The sequence below is a fragment of the Osmia bicornis genome, chromosome 5 (genome assembly GCF_907164935.1).
Source record: "Osmia bicornis bicornis chromosome 5, iOsmBic2.1, whole genome shotgun sequence".
In the NCBI taxonomy this organism is placed as follows: domain Eukaryota; kingdom Metazoa; phylum Arthropoda; class Insecta; order Hymenoptera; family Megachilidae; genus Osmia; species Osmia bicornis.
In genome coordinates, this window is record NC_060220.1 from 3,935,534 (window position 1) to 3,957,967 (window position 22,434).

Consider the following 22,434-nt stretch of genomic DNA (forward strand, 5'->3'; position numbering starts at 1 on the left):
TGATGCCAAGTTACGTTCTTTCATTAGCGCTAATCGTGGATCGTTGTCGCAACGGTACACAGGGGAAACGAGAAGACAGTGTCTGCCTAATTAACCAGCCTCTGCCGCAACTTCATTAACGAACGGTGTGAGTACACTGTATGCAGCTTGCTGGTATAATAGAAAAAAGAAAAAGAATGAAAGAGATCGAAGGGTGAAATAACATAATTAAAATGTAGCTTTAAATTATGATTAAAAAATCATCAGGATCTTTGGTGAATACCAAGTGGTCCTTGTATCAAGAGGGTTTCGATATGTTACTCGAGCATTCGTGATCCTCGAAAAGGCAAAGAATTCCGAGCCTCTAAAGGTAACGTTGTTGGGAATAATAGCCGAATTAGTAAGACCATGCCAATGTTCTATTCTTAACGTCCATTACACTGGCGACTCGAAATCCGCGTGTAAATCTGTTATCGCTGCTAAAAGCCTGCTCGTCGAGCGTCGCGAAGTGAATTATAACGAGAATATGGAATCGGACGCGCATCATTGCTGAGATCCCGTCGATTATCTCGCAATTTAAAGTGGCCGCGAAGACAAACTGCGATCGCATCAGCCAATCTTACCTAATCCGACGAACCTCGGGCGGAAAACGATATAAATTATTTGGAAAAATGGTTAGAAAAGCTCATCGTTCGCTTCGTTAAAAGCATTATCACGATTATTAGTCACAATCACCGAGAGGGTAAGGACAGTTTTTCGGCTTGCCCTTTCTATTACGATCAAGCGCCACATGCAGAGCTCGCATGCGTACAAAAGAGGGCCGCGTGTCATACGGATGCTTAGGGTATGGATTTATGATCGTCCATGATCGAGGAACGTTGAAGATGTTCACGTATAAGTATCTATCCGGAGGGAAAAGTTCAGCGCGGGTTAATCCTGAAATACGGCGACTGAGCAGCGGGGTAGCACAAAGGAAACGTTAAGCCGCGTTAAACGATCGATCCTGCCCAACTGTTGCTTTACGATCTCTCTAATTTATCGTGGAATTTTGGAAAAAAAACGCGCTCGTTCGACGGGTTTGAACGTCTTGCCCGAAGGCAGGAGTTCGATGCGCGCTGACAATTTCTCTTTTACTCTCCGCTTGATATTGTGAAAGAACTTACTGAATCTTGAATATCCCTGAATACTCAGAAATTACGAATACTTTACACTGGTGTATGAATTATCTACATCCGCGGCGATTGAGAGAACGAGATCAGATACGCGAGAGCAACGTATACTCTCGCAATCGATCCGGCTCCGCTCCGGATGAATGGAAATCGCGTGAATGACCGAGGGAACGGGCTGGGTGGAATCGGGACGAAGCAGAATGAGCGGCGGCGAGCAGACGTGCGTGATCAAGGATGATCGACTCCTCACTCTCTATGGATCTTGCTTCGAGAGATCGACGAGGACGTTGGAAACGATCCTGCTGCAGGCGAGTGCGGACGGATGCACACGTGTGCGCGGTGGAAGTAGCAGAAGTCGGGAAACGGGCGAGGAGGAGCAGCGAAGAAAAAGGGTAGAAAAGGAATAGCCAAGTGGAAAGTGGCAGGCCACCGTTATTGGCCGGCCAAAAACGCGCCGCCTCGGGGCGCAATATGCAAACGACGCTTTAAAACGGGATATTTGCGCTTCGCGCTCACCGCCACGGACCCTGGATAGCCACGCACACATCCGCTTCGATCTGTCTCTACTCGAACGGGTAAACGCGGTTTTACTGTTTCCCCGATACTCTTCGCTACCCGCTACTGCATTAGGCCCACGCATCTGGACCCTCTCTGTCGGCGTCGATAAAAAATCCTGAAGCACCAGCCCCCCTGGACATGCGACCTGTAATCAGCCCGGTACCAAAGCGATGAAACAAAGCGAACGCGTTCTCGTACGCACCGGCTGATTAGGATTTACATTTAATCGAGACCGCGCCTCTCCTCCTTCGGGGCGATTCTTGCCCGTAAAATTGATAAAGGATAGGTGAACCACCGTCGCGTTAGACGAATAAAATACTCCGAGACACGTCGCCCAGGGAAGGTATATAAATAAGGGATGATCTCGTCGATTGGTATCAATGAATTTTTCGATCGACCGATTTCGTACACCGATTAACCCTCGGAAGGCGGTACCTGGATTCCTTCGGACTAGTAATAATTGCATTTGGAAGAAAGTTCTTTTTGCTACCGCAATTTATTTTATGAATTCCTGATTGCACATAAGTACTCCGGTCCAGAGAGACCGTGGCACCTTGGTGCGAGGGTTAAAACTCTCCTCTCGTTATCGATTCGAAAGGGTTCCCGTTAGTAAGCGAGGAATATTCGAGGCTCGGGGGAGGACCACGAAGAAAAAGGGTCCGACGAGTTGGTGGCGCAGAGGAAGAGGAAGGAGAGGGTTGCTCCACATATAAAAGAGCCGTAGCCCGAGGCGCGACTCTGCTACCGACCTTCCTCTGGCGCAACGCTTATAAGACTCGAAGAACAGCAGCGGGAGCTGTAGCAACAGCAGCAGCGGGAGCAGAAGAAGAAGAAGAAGAAGAAGGACGACGACGAGGAGCGAGGAGGGAACATCCATCTCATCCATCCTCCTACCGTCCCCTCATTCTTGCTTCTCCTAATGATAGCGTGCACGTTGCCCCCTTCGATGCACCAGCACCAACAGCAGCAACAACAACAACAACGACAGACAACAGTACCGTCGTTCGACTAATATATAGGGTGTCATGCAACCGCTGGTATGTACGATAAAAAAAGAAATTGAAATTGAAATTGCTACGTATCGTATTTCTTGAATTATTGGAAGATTTCCTTTCTTTTTAAAATAGGAAGCATTTAATTTTTCAATTGTATAAATTACCTACTATCGGACTTTAATTATGAAGTCAGACGATTTTTGAACAAAAAGTATAAGTATTGGTTTTGAAGAAAGAATCTGTAGATTCATCAGCGTTTGATTCTATCTCGATCATTTGCACCCATTAGGAATATTTGTAAAGGTAGAAGTATTTTACACATTCGTCTGAACTTTCCACAGAGAATTTCAATTGTTCCGATCGTAGCACCAGTTACATGACACCCTGTATATACCAAGAAACGACGGCGAAGGCGAACCTAACTACCAGAGCACGCCTCCGCCTCCGTGCACTAAAACATTACCACGCCGCCAGCGTCGGCTGCCGTTCCTGCTACCTTGTAGGGTATCATCCGAGGCACGTATAGGGCCCTAAGTGCTATTCCACGGCCCCGAACCAGAGCCACCCCTTCCTCGTTCCTCTTCTTTTACCCAGAGATTTCTTCTTCTTTCCATCGTGCCCGAGAGGGAGAGACGGGTAATCGAGCGAGGTCCATGATTACCCATTGAGGGTGGAATTCATTACAGCGAAATCCAGCTTGATACGACGTTCCCCGTTTATTTTCCTTCTCCTCTTCCTTCCTTCCTTCCTAACGCGCTTTCTTTTCTCTTCTCCTTCACTGTCCCGTCTCTTGTATACTATCTTGTTTTTCTTCTTCCTTATTTTGCTTTGTTCCAACATTTTTTTTCATTTGCTCTCATTTCTTCGCTCCTGTTTGCGATCGACTCTTTCCCTCCTGCTTCCCTTTCGCGCATTTTCGATCCCTCGCTGCAGGGTAATTAATTCCTTGGTAGTCTAGCGGCAAGAATGATTTAAGAGCGCTAGACTTACCTACGATTCTCATCGTTCCTTCAAATCGAACGAATCTCCAAATCATACTTAACGACTTCCGGAATCGAGGAAAAACGCATCGAATTTCGTGCAATTTAAAGGGAAAGAAAGGCGAGACTAATCTCTGAAGCAAATCTTTTCGAATCAAACCGAAGAGGCATTCCCGTGTCAAGAATTGAAGAGAAGCGGGATCAAAATTCAATTTGACGGAAAGGAAATGGTCGTCGCGGGCCACTCCTCGACATCGTCGTTCTCCGCTGTTCGGCGTGCGAGTTTTTGCCGGTCGGTTCACCGCGTCGGGCGGAGTTTTTGCTCGGAGGGTCCGCTCGCTCGTTTCTCGAGCACTCGTGGCCAACGACGCTCGCGTATACGTGACAACGATAATCAGCGAGTTTAAGTGGGATTTAATTTCCTTTGGTGCGGGCGGCGGAGAAAGGCGAAGCCACGTCTCTCGCGAAGAAGGGAACGAAACGCACGGAGAAGAAGGGATACCGTCGAGGAGGGAGGACGAGGCGAGGCGGAAAGGGAGGGAAATGCGTGTATACACCTGCCAAGAAACATGCACGCTCGTAACACGGCATAGGCGGAGACCAGGAGAGAAGCGGAGAAATCGAGTGAAAAGAGAGGAGAGAGAGAGGATGGTTGAATGCGAGTTGCGCCTTGGAACAGGGACACAAGAACGTCCTGAGCACGCCCGCGCCACCTGTAATTGGGTCCAATCATCATGGTTCTCATGCGGCCCGATCGTTCTCGGATCTCCGGCCACTGACGGCCAAATGGCAGCTGCTTGTTTGCCGCTAGATCGAATCGTAGAAATGGAATTCTTGCTGCCTGCGATCCGTTCGTGAAACGTTGGCTTGCTCGCGAAATTCCTACCGTTTACAATTGCCGATAAAATTCGCAACAAAAGTACTCCACTTCTACTAGCAGACTCTCATTTTACATGAATCAATTAGTAAACGTGATTATTTCTACAAATTACAAAAATGCAAGACTCCTATTTCTGGGTCCTACGGCAATATATCTAACAGAACATTCATATTATCCAAGGATTCTAAACACGCACATTCATGGATTGACGTTCGTTCGGATCGAGTGTTTACTCGGAATAATTTGCCCTTACCGATCAGTGATAATCGGTGATTCTTCGGATTCTTCGTTTGCCGACACTCGTGCCTGTCAAGATAGAATGAGAGTTGCTGGTTGACTGCAAGTACAGGAGCCACGTCGCATCTTCGGAGGCAGCTGCCTTGACTCCTTTGCCTTGCCAACACGGACTGCATCTATCCTACCGGAGCGATGGCCTCGAACGACCGTCGAATCCGTTCAAAAACGACCCCTCCATACGTTAGAAAATATTTCACGGTTCTACAAAAGCGTCGTTTATATTCAGAAAACAGCGTGTGATTATAGATCACATTGTACCTTGATTTCTTTCGTTTTCTTCAGCTCGTAAATTTCACGAAGCTTAGTTTCCGTGAAGGATCGTCATCGGCACGTAACGGGCCGCGAACGGCGAGGAAGCGGACGTTCGGAAAAATCCACATACCGGCGCGGCGGTCCTCCTCTCGCTCGCTAAAGATTATCTCAATTATGAACGCGTAAAAGAAGCAGACTCATGCCGGTGTGCTCGGTCATCACCGTCGTGAGAGCGCAATCGCAATGCCTCCCTGTAATCGTGCGCGCGTATAAACCCGCTTCTCCGTCTTTTCTTTTTCCTTCTTCCCTCCCCCTGTGTCCGCTTGTTTTTTCTTACCCTGCGCGCGCGAACGCGTACATATACGCCTCCACCTGCCATTCGACGATGAACCGCCTGTAAAACCCGAAGAGACCTGCAAGAGAGGGTAGACACCATCAACGAGCCTTCGATTCCACTCGCGAACTTCTGTTTCTCTAATCAAAAATCCGGTTGCAGATTATTTTTCCCGCGTCGTGTTAGTCGTGCGGGCGCGAATACTTTCTGATTCTCGGCGGGAGCTGTTTTCGGAGCCGCGCTACCGGCTCCGATATCAGTCGGCGTAATCGGTTGGCATTCTCCGCGAACGCCGCGCGAAAGAAACGGGAAAGGGGGTGAAAATTATTGCGGCGCGGTGCAATGACATCAGTAAACCAGAACGGGTCCGTACATCATCGTTGCGTACGCAAGATTCCATAGATGAACGGCTGATAGCCGCTTAGTAATGCAACGCGAATCGCTGCTGTCCGGTCCTCAGCCCGCGCTCCAGACTGTGGGCGAGAAAAAGAAGAAACGAATAAGAAGGAAAGCTTCGTCGAACAACTTCTTCGAGCGGTGAGGTGCCAATAAAGTTTCACCTTGCGGCGCAATCGTCCTCGAGGATCGTGCGATCGCCACGGTTGCTTCTTATTCTAACGCGGGGGCGAGCTTATCTCTACCGAACACACTCCGTTCGTTTTCCTCGTCTACCTGTTTCTTCCTTGCTTATTCAACCTTTTTATGCCCTTCCGCTTCTGGAGTATCTGACTTTCAGGATCTTATCTCGTTCGACGGAGGTTTCGCCATTTTTGGACCAAAAAATATTAATTTCTATTTTTATCCATTCTCGCCTTCCTGTAGAATTAGAAAATTCAACAAAGTTATGATAAAAATTCGCGAGCATAGCGGTGGTTTAGTCAGGTCGAAGGCATGCGGGGGTCATAAAACGGACGCGGACCCGCCACCCGCGTGCAACGTATAATAATAATTAAAGCCGCTTAATTACCGGCGCGTTGCCGCGAAGGATTCGGACGGGCGATAATTCAGCGGTGGCCGAAGAATCCAGGAGGGTTTCGCGCGTGCACAGGGTGGACGGCGGTCGTTGGTGTCACAAGGGGCAAAGATAGGCTGCAGAAGCACGAAGCAGTTAATATTGTCCTCGGAGGGCATATTTTACAGGAGATACGATCTTCGGGATGCCTCGCTAAAAGCTACACGTGTTTATCAGCGTAAGTCCCTCCTTTCTATCCTCTTTCGTTCAGCTTCTTTCCTCGCGGTTCCTCCCGTTTCCTCCTGGTACCGTCCCGCTTTTTCGGGCTAACGTTGTCTCGCGTCGATTCGCACGGTACGCTCTCCCTTTGGCCCTTCGTTATCGTACCTCTGTATCTTGAAAAGCGTTCGTTCTCGATCTCGCCTGGTCGAATTTGTAATTGACCGACGCCGATCGTAACACGTCGCGACGATAGCCGCTCGCCAGCAGCTTCTGCTCAATGTAATAGATCTTCGACAGGGTGGTAAGGACACCTGAATGCTGTACTTTCACCCTTACATTATTCACTCTTGTAATATTTTTACTAGACATCAGATCAATTCTAAAATATTAAAACCTGAAAAATTATAATGAATATCTAATTTTAAAAATGAACACTTTTTGATTGAAAATCGATGCAAGTGACGACGTTTAAGTTCACATTAGTTCTTGATTATAAAGAACCTGTAGATCTTGTTTTTTACATGTATAAACGGTCAATAATGACCTATCCTTGATTATCATCGAGCTCCGGTACTTCGCCTATCCGAGATAAATGCATCAGATAAGAAAGTACAAATGATCGAGGGATCGTAATCGAGCGATGTAATACGTAAACTAACAAGCTGCAAAACGTGTAATAGAAACGATGGATTTCGTTTAGAATATTTAAAGAGTTGCTTCGATATCGTTCACATAGTTCTGCAATATGTAATCATTCTGTAACGTTGCAAGTCCTGTAATCTCAAGGCGAAAGAATTTTCCAGGAACAGGCAAAACCCGTTGTTCCACGATTCAGATACAATCGGATCTCTGGAACAGATCTCACGTCCCTCATATTAAATTCCCTTTCGATTAATACCAGTTGCAAAGTATTTTTTGCACAGTTTACACGCGAACACGTGTCCCGCGAACGTGTCATTAGATGGATTATACTGTTTAACATTATTAGCGAACTTTTTACCCGGCTATCTGCTCGGACACGCGATGCCGAGCGGAAAGGTTATTCAATTAAGGAAGCGAAAATACCGAAATAATTTGTGAACGAGCCTACCGTGGTTGATACGAATAAACAGAAACGTAAAATTATCACTAAGATTCAAGTGATATAATTGATTATTTCCGGACGCTCGTCCGGTTATAACGTTTTATTCGAACAACGCACGCGAGGAAAATCATAAACTGTATATAATGACGGATCCAGCTAAATGATAAGCATCTGCCACAAATATTAATTCGATACGAATCACCTTGAGATCGAATCCGCCCTCGGTAACAAATTTTTACACGCATTCAAGTTTGTTCAGCTGCAGAACTTTGCGTTCTTACAACGGTGTTCGCGGTTAATTATTTGCAATTTGCTTACCTAATTTCAAGCAACGAGATTGCACGTTGCACGATAGGACAGGGTGGTCCTTGTGTGTTATCGTGTAATTTGTAGGGCTTTGAAACGCTCGGAAGGAGCCTGAAATTTACCGTATGCAAAATCGAGCTGCATTCTTGTTTGCCTTAGTCGCTGCGATTTTTGCGCATTCTTGTAGTAAACTGCAGTTTTTGCATCTTCTTGATGATACGGTGTCCATAGTATCTCGCGCGTTGTTAAATATTCAGTTACAATCGATGAGGAATGTAGGACAAGAAAATCGATCTTTAAATTCTTTAAATTCTAAGAAGAATATTAATTCTCAATTTAAAAGGATGTATGTTTAATTGATCATATTTTAAATTAGTACAGTAATTACTTTGTATATTAGTCTGATGTGTTAAAATTTATGGAGGAAGTTCGGTTTTGCAATAAATCGTGCATACTGTTACGCTTCGCAAAGCGTAACATTATTTTGGCGTATATTAATTCATCAAGATTTATTGTAGCCAGTATGTTACGTTCAATTCGTGTAATGACAAGTTACGCAAATGAATTACATTTAAGTGCAGCGTTTTTTCCGTTCCTTCCCGTAATTAAGAATACAATATGAAAGTAAGTAGTTAATGCCGCGGAACATGTTGCTGTACTCGTTATTTATACCACTTTTTATCGACGAAATCAGGACCCCTAAGTGTGAATTATTAGTTTTATCCTATACTTTCAACGAGAATACCTCTTTCGTATATCGCATTACACCTGACAAATATTATGTTTCTAAATGTAACAGAAATACCTGATTCGTAACGTTTACGTACTTGCATACCTTCGATCTCGAATCAGAGCAATTAGAATCGTTTCCTGTTTGCAACTGATAAAAAATGCAATGTCGCAAGTACGTGCCATTTATCAACTAGTTTATCTATCAATTTTCAATCAATAATGGAAAGGCAAATTTCTGTGCGTTGCTCTATAACAACAGGTGTCTGGATAATTTAAACTTTCACAAAGTATTCATAAATATTCTATGATTTTTAAGGGGAATTGCATTAAACTTATCCATCGCGTTATCGTCTGGTTATTGCAATTTCTACTCGCACGATTCCCTTGATCGGTTATGGGAGTTCCAGATCCCACGTAAGATCTGGCACACCGTGACCCGGAGCAACGATCCAATTATCAAGATTACCGGCGCACAGTTGCAGGATGGATAAATATCCTGGTGACACGTGGAAGGATCGCGAAAGCAACGGGGATCCGGCGTACACGCAGGCGTTCACCACGCGTGGGCGACCGAGCGATTGTCTGGGCTGCGTTCCTTTTTTGCGCCTAGATAGCTCGCGGCAAAAATCTGAATAGCTCGGTTTGCTCCGGGCGTATTTCCTCTCCCCTCGATCCCTCTCGTCTGCTGCCTACACGAAAAGGGTAGGCAGAGAGCCGCGTGCGCTCACACGGCGGAGACGCGTGTAACGCGCGTGCACGAGCGGCCGCCGGACACGTCGCTTTAATCCACCACGCTGATTTACTTACTGATTTACGTACTGCTTACGAATACCAGCGAGCATGCTCGCGGATTAACACGTCGATCCTTTGTGTTGTACGTACAAGGTGTAAACCGCTTGTCGTCCACGGCTAGCTCGTTCCGCGGAACGCCATTTCCGCCGCGAGTTATGCGAGCTGCGAAGATGTTCGCCTCGAGGAACCTTGCTCCGCTTTGCTCCGCTTAGCTTCGCGAATCGCGTGCCGTTATTAGATCGAATAGATGAAACGATACTCGTTAAGGATCTTCTGATCTAATGGCTGATCAAGGATGTGATGTATCTGTAATTAACGATTGGTGAACGCTCATTAATTGAAGGAAATTGGAGGATGAGAGCAGGATACGGGCTTTTGCTTCTAAATGTATCTAAATTCATGTAAATATAGTTGCTTTTGAATAAGATAGAATTAAAAAATAATACGCGGCACGAAAATAGGGGAGGTAATAGCATAAATAGAGTATAATAACAAGGTTCGCAGTGGCTGTTGTTAAAGCTAACCCTCGATTGGGTTTCGATGTTTATCGGTAGCAGGAAGGTTATTAAGTCTACATTGTGCGTGCTTGTTACTCCGACCATTCGCTTAATGGGAAGTTGAAGAGAAAAATGAAGCGTATTTGCTGCTGCAACTTTGCTACCTTCAAGATCAACAGATTTCAACTCCTATTACCGTGGCAACTTGGTAAGCTTTGCGCCGCTGGATACTTTTGAAAGTTGATTAGTCGTGAATACAAATTAACGGGGTTGATAAGATCTTTCGAACTCCGCAAACACCTGTTGTTTCAAATCGTCGAGATTCTTTTCGAAAATCACAGGGTGGAAAAAAAAATAAGAAAAATTATGGGACGGTTGATATTTGTCGATCCTCTTGCGGATCGAAAGCTGCGTGGAAACGGGCGCCGATCGTCGTCGACATTTTGAAACCGGTCTTCGAGGTCTCGGAACGACTCCTACGCTTGCGAATAACCGAGCACGCTCGCGATTCGCGCGGTCGGATCGATCGACGTGCGTCGAATTCTCGCTGACGCGGCGATTTCCATATGGCGGCACGCGTTTCAGAGATAAGCATCGATATTCCTCGCGAATGCGTTTCCTCTCCCCGGCCGAAAGATACCGCGACGATAACAAGCGCGGCCGCGTGCTTCGGCGAGAAAAGGAGAGCACGGATGGAACGTAGGTGCAATTTCTTCGGGTTTTTGCTCTTTAGGGAAGCCGAACCGTACGGGGGCTGTTTTTAAAGTACACACACGGCGGCGTATCGTGTTATTACCGGGACGCATGATGATAATAATTACGACGCATAAAGTACGTAAGTTCCCGTGATCTTTCGCGATTCCAGATAATACCGACACGTTCGTTCGGGAGCCAATAGGAAGTTCCGTCCGTTACATGAAATATTACCTTTAAGTAATTATTTAAAAAATTTTTTAATTCGGTTCGTGAATTCGTAGATTTTCTCGGAAGAACATTCAATTTTCACTTCTTATTTCTTATCATTTAACACGTTGAACGCCATGGAAGTCGCCTACACACGCCTAAATAATTAAAAGAAAACAATAGAGAAACATTATTTTAAGTAATATTGCTATGGTACAAATAATGTGAAATGGCAAATAGAAGGCTTGAAATTTGAAATTTCAAAATTAATTATCACTATTCTTAGTAATTAGGGCTTTAATACGTCCTACATAAATGTTATTAAATCTTTTAACCGTACCCTTAAAAAATCCCAGAGAAAAGCAATGAAAGCCCCACTCGGTGGTACAATATTCGTCCTCGAATATCTGCCTCCAAGTCTCTCGACATGGCGAATCGACGGAGTAGCTATCAAGCTGATCGAGTCGTCGTTTAACGAAGAAACAAGATTTCGTGGACGGATAAAAGTGGTGTGAGTTTACAGGGGGGGTGGTCCGATTCCCGCGGTCGTGATCGACCCGAGGATTTGCGGATATCGAGACGAAGCGATCGAACTCGCGAGGGACAGTCGTGAAATCCGTGCCCGAAAGAAACCGCCCCGGTGTCCATTTGTACGTCGGATTAAGACGTTTTGAATTTCGCTCGGAACGAACCGAATGAAAGACACCGGAAGGGGCAAGGTCGGGGGAGGAGGAGGAGGCGCGAGCGAGTCATCGTGATCGTATGGGCCAATCGACCGACTGCCAGATTAGTATCAGAACCGAAAAGCTTGATGGGAATTAAGACGACGGCGCCCATGTCAAAGCGGTAATGCATCGAACTGATTCTGCTCTCGCGATACTTTAGCGCGAAGGAAATGAACGACGAGACGAAGAGAGAAGAACAGAGGCGAGGATGTTCTTTTTGCTCGTGGATCGCATCGATCTGTGAGAACTCGCGAGGCCGAACCATCGAATCGATTCGCAAACAACGAGCTGCGAATATTAATTTTGAATGCATCGTGCGTTATCGGATTTCCATGCTTCTCGCACGCTTATGTACCTCCGAGCGTTATCGCGAACGATTCGCGTGGGAAGGTAAAGGTTGAAGATAAGCAGAACTTTGCACGACTCAATCGGAGTGGCAGTAGGTGCTGCTATACAGAGGCTATTGTGCCCGCGCCGATAATCTGCGACTGAATGAAAGAGTCGATAGACGAGTAATCCTCCTGCAAGCAGAGAGGTGCAAATAAGGGAATTTTTCTTTCCTGGTGAGAAATCAGTCGAGTCGGTTTCCCTTCGATCCCTTTACACTTTATCGTTTGTGTAATTTTCAAATTATTTCATATTCCTTAATTATCAGACTAAATGAAAATTTCATTTTCATCGTATTCCTATTCTACTCGATCGCTTTCTTCCGAGACACTTGCCAAACGGTCCGAGAGACATCGGAAAGTAGAAAGGAACATTTCTCCTTGCCTGCGAAGATTGATCCACAGATACGAACTCTCGTCCGTCTTCGTCCACAGGGATGTTTCCTCGATTAGCGTGTACACGGGCACCGTGTCCATCGACCAGGTGTCCTAGCGGCTCTTTATGGACGAGGAGAGGCAGCCTGGGAAACGCGAGAAACTGCCAAATCGAGAAATGCCAACGACGACTGTCTTCGGGTGTAACGAGCCTTATCTCGATGACCTTTCGAGAGAAAAGTTCAGGCAGAGAATAATAGGTCGATTGTACGCTCGCCATCGATAAGTGGCTTACAAATGAAGCCAGTGACGAGGAATTTTTTTCTCGCGACCGAAGAGAAAACAGCGATGGATGCAAGTAACAACCTGATGCTCCTATAAAATTACAGTTAAACGTCGATTACGCGAATCATAAGACAGGAAGGCAAATCATTGCTGTTCGTTCTCGCCTCGAAGCAGCATCGACGGAGAAATTTTTCCCTGATTCGTCGGAAGAAGAAGAAGAAGAAGCGATGGTGGCAATTATCCGCGCTAATAGGAACGCGCGTTCGCGTGTAGGACGATGCGATGTCTCGCCGCTATCGGGCTCGTTTAATTGGGCCAAATTACAAGGTACGTAATGCGCGAGTATAGCAGCCGCTGCCTTGCGGATACAATGTATATGTACCAATGGTGCCGTACCGACGCCCTGGGCCACCGTTGAAATATTACGTTTTTTTACCGTTAACCCGACGGAGACGGTTAATTATCCCGTTTAAGGCGGAGGTGAAAAGTTTTAGTCACCTTCGCCGCGCCGGCTTGCACGCTCGAGCGAGAGAAAAACATAACGGAAGCGCGACGAGGACCGTTTCGTGAGTGCCTCGTAATGCTCGCGAAATTGCGCTCGTAAAGCGGATTCCAGCCATTTCGGCGAGTTTCTCCCGTGGAAGAGAGGCCAGCTCCCCGGGGCCTCCCGTGATTGACACTCCCTGCGCCGTTTCTTTTCTTCCCTTCCCTTACCGATCGCGCACTCGCGTGAATTTGTAATTAATGAATGTGTAATTAAGGAATTCGGAACGCTTTGAAGTTCGCCAAACGAAAGGATAACTTTGTACAGGATCTTCGAACGTTCCAGTTTCGTTCTCCATGGTGCCTCGTTGGTATTGTCTTTGCCTCTTGAAACACCCTGTACACACCTGTAATCACGCATCGCTTAACCTTAATGTCGCCCGTTCGCGTTTCATCGTCACTGTTGCGCGCGGTGAATTAAGCATACGAGGTCAAGAACGCGGCTTCGCAACACGCTTGAAATCACTCGTAACACGTGTACCATCGTACCGTAAAATTGAATGTTTTTACGTGTCAAACCTTATACTTACCTGCACATTTCATTTCTTAAATGTTACAGGTTTATCGGTTTACAAAGAAATTTTTGTAAAGGCAGTACCAATAATCGGTGCCATTGATATCGACGTTAATAAAAATTCGGTAGTCAAAGCAGGTGCCCGATTATGTCAGCCCCGAGACATAATTCTGACAGTATGATCAATTCCTGTGAGTGATTGGTACCTCTGCTTGACTACAGAGTTGCCGCGAAAATGATCGTGCCCGCCTATATAACCTGCGGTACGCCGGTGAATGCACCTGCGTTCATTATGCGCCTCGAAACGCGAGCCCGATAAGAATATCCAATTTAAACGATCGTTTCATAATTTCGTATCGGTTCATCGGTAAGCGGCGAATTTAATTCCCGGGTAACGTGGTGCTCGTGTAGAAATGTTTTGCAAACCAACGAGCGAAATGGTTTTTTCTCCAGATTCAACTAAGTTGGTCTGATTCTGTTGAAAGGTAGATTAGCTGCTTTAGCAAGAAAATCGCCGTACAATTACCATTCATACTGCAAACGTTTGAATATCAAATAGTATGTGGATAGGATTTAGATTAGGGAAGATAACGCTTCCTTGCAAATGGTGCAAGTGAAAGGAAATGAAAATCTACAATTAATTATTTTGAACTGTTTATTAATCAAATTTCCATTGTTTCAGGGGGATCGAGGTACTTTTGGAGGACCACGGATGACGCGTACGAAAATGGACGAAGCACGCGGATGGAAGGGTATATGCGAAAGTATACGGTAAGTGCACGTAGCGCTCATTAATAACGCGATTATTAGGCGCGGCGCCAGCCCCGTTACGCTATTCGGATCCTAACCTAATTGGCATGGACAATCGGCCACGCCATGAGCCGTTTCGTGCACCGATGAATTTATCTTCTTTCTTGCGGTCCGCGATGCGAGCCATAATTCTCTGACTCGCTGTTCCTTCGACGAATAAATTTTTCCCCGTCGAAATAGGCGCCGCTATGTTACGCCCACGCTCGATGATCATACCAATCGGTTTGGTTATTTTCGTCGAAATATCGCACGTGACTTTCGAAACGGGTGAAGATCCGAGCTACCTCGTCTCGTTTCGATCTTTCCTCGAAAATCTCACGGCATCGGTATCTCTGTGTACATGTTAGTCGCGTCCACGTGATTTCTCTGGAAATTTATACCCGTTCCGTAGCCGGTCGACCCGTTGATCATCGGGGCGTTCCTTTTGCGGCTCGTTTCTCATTGTATCGGGCCAAAAGTTGGTGTCGCAAAAAATCGTCACCTGGTCAGAACGAAAAGGAAGCTTCCCATTGGTCGACGGAGTGGTTGTATATCGGCGTGCACCGAGTGCCGGAAAAGGGATCCATGGATCATTGTTTTTGCAGGTAGACGGGAGACGGGACAGAAACGGAGGGCATAAATCCCTCGAGAGACTTTCATTGAACGTAATTGGATCGGGGCCAATCGTTGCGCTTCGTCCTCCTCGTCGTCGAAAGCTTTCTCTCTTTTCCTTGAAAATTGAATGGTGGCCAAATTGAAAATCACGATCGTTCGAGTCGATTAGATCGGGGGTTCGCCTCGGTTGACTTTCCGGCAACGAACGGGCGAAGATCGTTCGCGAGCGAATACTCTTCTCCGCGATTCGAATCTCAGGAGGAGTAAACGAGCTTCCGGTCGATCGCGGCTCGTTCCACGGACTCATAATTACAAGCTGGTTACGGTTTTCTCGAGAAACAAGCGCGATGAACATCGAAGGAGCCGGTTATCGGGACCTGTCTTGTTAGGACGGTATACATTTGCGATGATAACGATTGCGATTAAACCGTTGGAATTAATGCCTGCGCCGCGAACCGCGAGCAGATAATCGCGCGGATAGGGGAGCGCGGAGAAAAAAAAATCGCGTTCCGCTACCCTGTTCCCCATAAAATTTGTACTCGTTAGCCTTCTCTTCCTTTCCGGCCTCCTCGCTACCGGCCACGAGTCTCCATCGAAATGACATCCTGGATGAACGTTATGGCGCCTCTTAATAGGATCATTCACTTGGAGAACCGAGATTACTTATCTTCCAACGAATACGTTAGTTTTCTCGTCTCGCGAGACGTAAACGCCGCTTTTCTACTTTACGACCTCCTCCTCCTCGCGTTCGTCCTTATTTTTCTCACTACTTTCACCGAACGCGGCCGACGATTTACTTACTGAAGACTTGCTCGATCATCAGCCACCTTTTACGATGATAACAGATTTTTTGCCTTCGTTCGGGACACTTCGTTTCTCGAAATGATGAAATTTGTGAAACGAGTTTAAAAATAAATGATTTTGTTTTGAATTTCAACCCTTTTGATTTTCCGCTTTGTAGATATTATAAACGTATTAGGATTCATCGTTAAAACGGAGCCGGCTTTGTTTCCAGTCACGTATCCCTCGTCTAATAATCGTCCGATCGTGCCACGTCCATCTGTGCAAACGCGTCCTAGCTTGCACTACCGTCAATGCAACCGTGATTTGCATACAATCGCGCGTCGCATGGCATCGACGTATCGTTTCGCGCGTTTTCGAGACTTCTTTTCTATACACGCGCCTCGACACGACCCACGAATGAGATATAACACCCGTCAGTCATTTATTTTTATTTTACTGCCCCGCTTGAAAAGGATCGACGATTGTGCGCGTTGCAACAACTGGCACAAAGATGGTAGCTATTATTATTTATTGCATTATTTTCTCTTTGTTGAGTTACGTTTACGTTTTGTGTAATATTTGTTCAAAAGGGAATTGCGATTATTGCAAAGTTACTGCTATTAAATTTCACAATGGTGATGTAATTTATTATTTTCAAATTAAATTGAAAATTCTATTTTGTGATTCTTTGTTAGAAACACTTTAGGACACGGTTCCTGTTCGAAAAGGGCTGAAAATATTGGTGGTACGTGACGCTCGCGGGACCGTTACGCGAAGAAACGGTTATGCGGCAATAAATCTGCCCACCGACACTGATTGCTTCCATAAATCGATCGACTTATTAAATCAATTAAATCGATTTATTAATTTTGACGCAGAAACCGCGCCGTTCCTTCCCCTCCTCCTCGACGTCTACCCTTTTTTGATTGATTTATTGGCCATAATCAATTTTCGCGCCGAAAGTTTCGCATGAATAAGTAATTTTTCGCCTTGCGTGGTCCCTCATCTTTGGCACTCGTCACGGAATTCGTCGAACGTGTTATCGACCACCTTTGCGATGATGAGGGCCATTTTAATAGACGGCACCGTCTTCGCAATTCACCCGATCGCTTTCGCTAAACCGAAAAATTCAGAATCTGGAAAATTTGCTGTAAAACAAATTGACGTTTACGATAATTATTAATGATGATTTTTACTTCGCTTTCATAAAAAGAAAAAATGATTTTTATGAGCATCCATCAAGAAACGTCGATGAATAGGCGTTTCCACAACGCGATCGCGGATGATCAAGCAACTCGCGAGCAGGTCGAGCAAACAGCATCGATCATTCGACTATCGCATGTCGATCGAGGATTTCTCGAAAGAATCAAAACCTTATGACTTCTAGATCGACGTAGTCTCAATATAAAAAAAAAGAAGAGAAAGAGAAAAAACGCTTCTGATCGCCGCTGTTCCGTTGGACGTTTCAAAGATATTATCGATCATTCTCTTTCCCTCGCCCCGGGTTGTTTGTTGTATACATTACATCTGCATCGATCTCGATCACGTGTATCGATCTTTTATCGACACCAGATAATAAGCATCACGTTCAACGCGTCACGTTTATTCGAGCTTTTCGTCGTCATCCTCGCTGCTGGAATCGTGGATCTGTGTCGATGTCTATCTGAATGGCACCCGACTGTCTTCGAGTGCTCCAATTTGTTTTCTGGCACACGCGAGCGCCACCTCATTGGACCTCCCGTCGTCATTGACTACTCAAGTCGCATTCAGAACTTTTAAATCGTTGTTCTGTATCGATGCCAAGGCATCTGTCGCTCGATCTTCACCGCGGATCGCGTTTAGCTAGCTCGATCTTCAACGTGTACTCGATCTCCAGATTATTTTCGATCGACAGCTTCAATACGTCCACCGTTGCTGCGAAAACAAACGCGTTATAATTGTAATCACTCGGAATAGGATCGTTGCATTTAACGTGCTGGCTGCTGCAGTAGAAGTAGACATGCATAGTCAGACATTAGAACTCTGGTTTCAAATTCAAACTTCCAACTTTATATTTCATTAGCATGATATTCAGGAGTGTTTATGCAAAATAACAACATATTTGCAGAGTATCCAGTTATCAGATAAGTCGTCCGCATAAAAATTAAGAAAACTTGTAAACTTGTCTACCTAGTTTTTTCAAATTCCAATTTTAATTTTTTTCATACATTGGTAGAACGATTACTATTAATAAGTTACCGGGAATTGGTAATGTAGCTAATAACTCCTGTGCTACCGAGTAGATCTCAACCGTAATAACTTGTTTTTCATCTACACTTATCTTCGTTCATATCTCATGCGTTGTCGCTAATATCGATTTATCACCTTCGGCTGTTATCATAGAATTTCTTATTCATGCCTTTCGCCGGACAAGTCTATCGCATTAATTCGAAGTGAACTGTATAAATGAAATTAATGTAATTTCTAATTCTTTAACGGTATTCACGGAGTGCCGTTCAAGGTATCATAAATATCTTGTAACACTTAATGCATTAGATAATCTTAGATTTATATCTTTTAACGAAGTTAATCATACATAGCGGTGTGCGTATAAATTTCCCGTAAATTGATTACATCCAAAGTTGATGATCCGATTCAGGCTCAAGGAGATAATCCAACGATCGTTCGATTCCTCGATGTGTCCAATAAAAGTAGATTCGAAAATGGTGGTCGCTGTGAATGCACCTTTAATCATCGGTCCCTGCCAACTCCGCGGGATGCCATGCCTCGAGTCGGGCATTCCTGACACCCTGAAGTGGCTGTCGGAACCAGAAATGGAAAGGAAGAGAGAAAGAACGATAGGGGGAGACCGTGGGTCGAACCGAGAAAGCGAGAACACATCTAGAGTTCCGAAATAATAAGAAGAAAGTTTGCCACTTCGCGAGTGCCGCGTCCGACGAGAGTACTGGATCAAATCGAAGTCCAAACAGGAAATCCGGTTACATTGTAACGTTGTCTAAACGGTGGTCTTGAAATTTAGGATACTTTCGCATACCATCAGTGGAGTGTTTATTAAAAAATCTTGCGATTAACGTAAAATGATGGTACGGGGTAAAATTTCGATAAAATAATAACGAAAGGACCGACGGAGTCTTGTTGCGCGATATTTTAAGTGATATCGGGTTATTAATATCGCGCGTTAGGTGTCCCGTGCCTAAATATACATTTTTGGCGCGGGCCCAAGGCGATCTCCCTGGCTGGTTTTATCGCGGGGGGATAATGTTTTACCCGATAATTAGAAACTGTAGATCTCGGTAGGCGGGGCTGAAACGGCCGATAACTTTTAATTGGGACTCGAACCGGTGTACGTAATACGTCTCTTGCCGTGGCCACGTACTTTCAACATTCCTCACGGACGGCCGCGAGCCGGCCACCAGATATCTTAACAAATCGGTTCGAGTTCCCTTCGTTCGACTCCTTTTTTCCGTCTGTCCGTCCTCGTTTGCCCGCACGCTGCACGCTCTCGATCTTCCGTGGGCCTGCAGTGATCTCTCGGTTCTACGGGAACTCATTAGTGCTGCCAGCTTGCTGGCCTCCTCCAGACGGAAACCGAACATCCGAGATCCTCGATCATTAAGACAATGTTTATTAGCGAGCTTTGCATAAAGATATTTATTGCCGTGTGTCCCAGCCACCCTGTTCGTTTGCTCGATCACCATCTTCGTCTGAACGTTCCGTGGAAACCGTGTGAATTCGTCCATCCTCTGACTTCGATGCGATAGAGAAATTTATGCGTACCTTCTGATTGCCGCGAACGAAAGCAGTCACCTGTGAATATCGAAATTTGTTATCTTCGAGCTGGTAGATTAATGAATCCTTCCATGAGTGCTTCTATTTCAAAAGCTTCTAAAGTCACTGAATAATTTAAAAATTGTTCATTTTTTGAAAATCTAATTTTCGTGGATCGCGTTGCGAATAGCGGTATACTTCCCGTTCTTTTCACCGTCGTCCGTTCCCCTTTCTTCCTTATCTGAGGCCCTTTCAAACTCGGCTTACCGGGCCCAGGATCTCCAAGACTCATTAGTGCTGTCAAGCTGTTGAACCCGCAGCAGAAATCAAAGCTAACTAGGGTGCTCGATCACTCAGACTTGTATTAAGTGTATTTGCATAAAAGAACGCTTTTATCGGTATTAGAAATTCTCGACGAGACAAGGGGAAGCTTCTTGCCCGTTCCCTACCATCGCCGCTGAAACACACCGGTCTTTTGTATACCAAACAGTCCGTCCTGGCGTTCGTCTAATTTCGAGGGACATGTTGGCCGATTAATGGGGCTCAATTAACTCGGTTTGTTCGTCAACGTCGAAACTGCGATTGCGCCTCGCGTACAAGGATAGCAAGAAGAAGAAGAAATGAAGAAAAGAAAAAAAAAAGGAAAATAAAATGAACACAACTGAAACGAAACGCGTGCAGATCCTTTCAAGTAGACGAAGGTTAATGGTCTAGCGAAAGACGCTCGAAGAAGAAGAGAGGTTCCTGTGACAGGTCCGATAGTAGGCAGATGGTAGTTAGTAACCGAAGAAGCGTCTGTTAACGCCCGGTATTCACATGTAAATCAAGCAACCACCGATCAACGAGAAATAAAAAAAAAAAAAAAAATCTCTACGATCTTGCCGGTACACAGGAACTCGACCTAACCACAGAGACGAAGGGTAACCGATGTTAAGTGTCCGTTATGATGGACGCATAGAGGTGCATCCTGGCTGAAAACGTTCGACCCGTGCAAGAGTTGTCTTACTGATCGTTCTGCACGCCGCGCCGCGCCGCGCCGTTCGGTAGCGTCGATCCTCGATACCGGGATCGATTTTTCTCGGACTGCTGCTGCTACTTCGACAGTGACAGCCATCGAGTTGCGCGTTTCATTCGAGCCCTTCGATATATATCTGAACGGTCGAGATCGAAGGAGGATGATGCCACGGGGGATGCGAATGGCTGGATGGAATCTCTGCTCTTCGACCGGTCGATCTCGATCGCCGATTCAAAACGCATTTTTACCTTGCAGACGCCGAGCGAACGAACCACGAAGAATGTTATCTTCGTATCCAGACGAAGTTGGGTGTGGTTTCGAGTGGTTCGAACGATCGAATCGATGATCATTGTTAAATTTTGACGTTCGATCCTGTTGAGCGTACCTTTAATTGGGGTTACGTTCGGCGAGTTTCTAAATAGTCGTGGTTCGTCACGGCTAATTGGAATACTGCCAATTTCGTGTTTTCTCTCATTAACTCGATGCCATTATTGGCAGCTTCCGCGGGAACGAAACGCTTGGCAGATGAGAGGCTATAATTACAGATGTAATACGTCGCTCATTACCGAGGATTTATTCGTCTTTCTAGATCTTGATTTCTGCTAATCTATCGAACGTTCCTTTCTACGCAACGTGCTCGGTGAATTCCTGACGTTTGTCCAGAGGTCAGCTTCATCGCGAATGTATAATTGCTCGGGGTTTATCGAACTCTGGAAAGAAACTACAATCGCCGTGTGTCTCGAGGGAAATTGGAACAGAATAACAAACGATCGACTTTTAGTATGCGAAAGTAATGCTACATATTATTTCTGAAAATATTAATCAATTATCAAATTCCTCCAAAGATGGTGATGCTTAAACGGCAACACCTTCGGTTTGACGCAAACGAAAAAGGTTTGCCTTGGCGTAACGCGATAACGCGTAATCACGATCGCGGCATGACGAAGCGGAGTGAAAAAGAAAAAAAACCGGCGAGGATAATTGCCGGGGCGGAGGCGTCGTGGGCGTAAAGGGAAAACGCGAACGAAAAAGGCCCGTGGACATGAAAGAGGAAGCGGAGGTACCCTACCTGTTACGTGTATTACCTGGAACGTGCGCCGCTTTCGTGCCGCGGCGAGATAAGTGGTGTATGATTTGGCGATGATTGATGGGGTCATAGGTCAAAGTGATCAGCGGCGCTCCAGGCGCCTTGGCTCACCTGACTCGAAACGCGGAGCCGAGTTCTCGAATACCGGGGGTCTCTTTGCCCTTACCCATTCGTGTAATACGCCCTCGACCCTTGCCTCCTCCCACTTTCACCCTCTTCCATCCTGTTGGTATTGCCCACGCGCGATTCACCGCGGAAATGCTCGTTTCTTACCTTCTCGCAGAGCTTTCAGAGAATCTTTGCGAAGAAGGCGCTTCGTCTTGACTAATTACTTGACATTGTGTGAACGAAGGTGCGGGTCTCGAAGAAGTATTTCTGATATTGCGTTAAATTTCTTTTTTCTTACGGTTGTCAATGTATTAACAAGCGGTGTTAGTATTTGTAAAACACAGAATTCTTTCTCACGTCATTTATAAAATTAATAGTTACTTCGTTAGGTAATTGTGGTATATGTCAATTGTGAAATGATAATTCTTTATCCCTGAACCGTGGGATTGGTTTGACTAGTTCCATGTAAAAGTACATATCATTTAGATTTGAATGTTTAACTATTAGTT

At 45.5% G+C, this 22,434-nt stretch overlaps 1 long non-coding RNA gene across 2 annotated transcripts in view; it reads left to right on the forward strand.

Moving 5' to 3' along the window:
- LOC114880314 overlaps positions 1-22,434 on the forward strand; it is a 126,239-nt gene that overhangs the window by 78,088 nt on the left and 25,717 nt on the right. For both annotated transcript variants that reach the window (XR_003790059.2, XR_003790058.2), the window contains exon 3: positions 14,443-14,531. This is a non-coding gene — a long non-coding RNA (uncharacterized LOC114880314). The remainder of the gene's footprint in view (positions 1-14,442; positions 14,532-22,434) is intronic.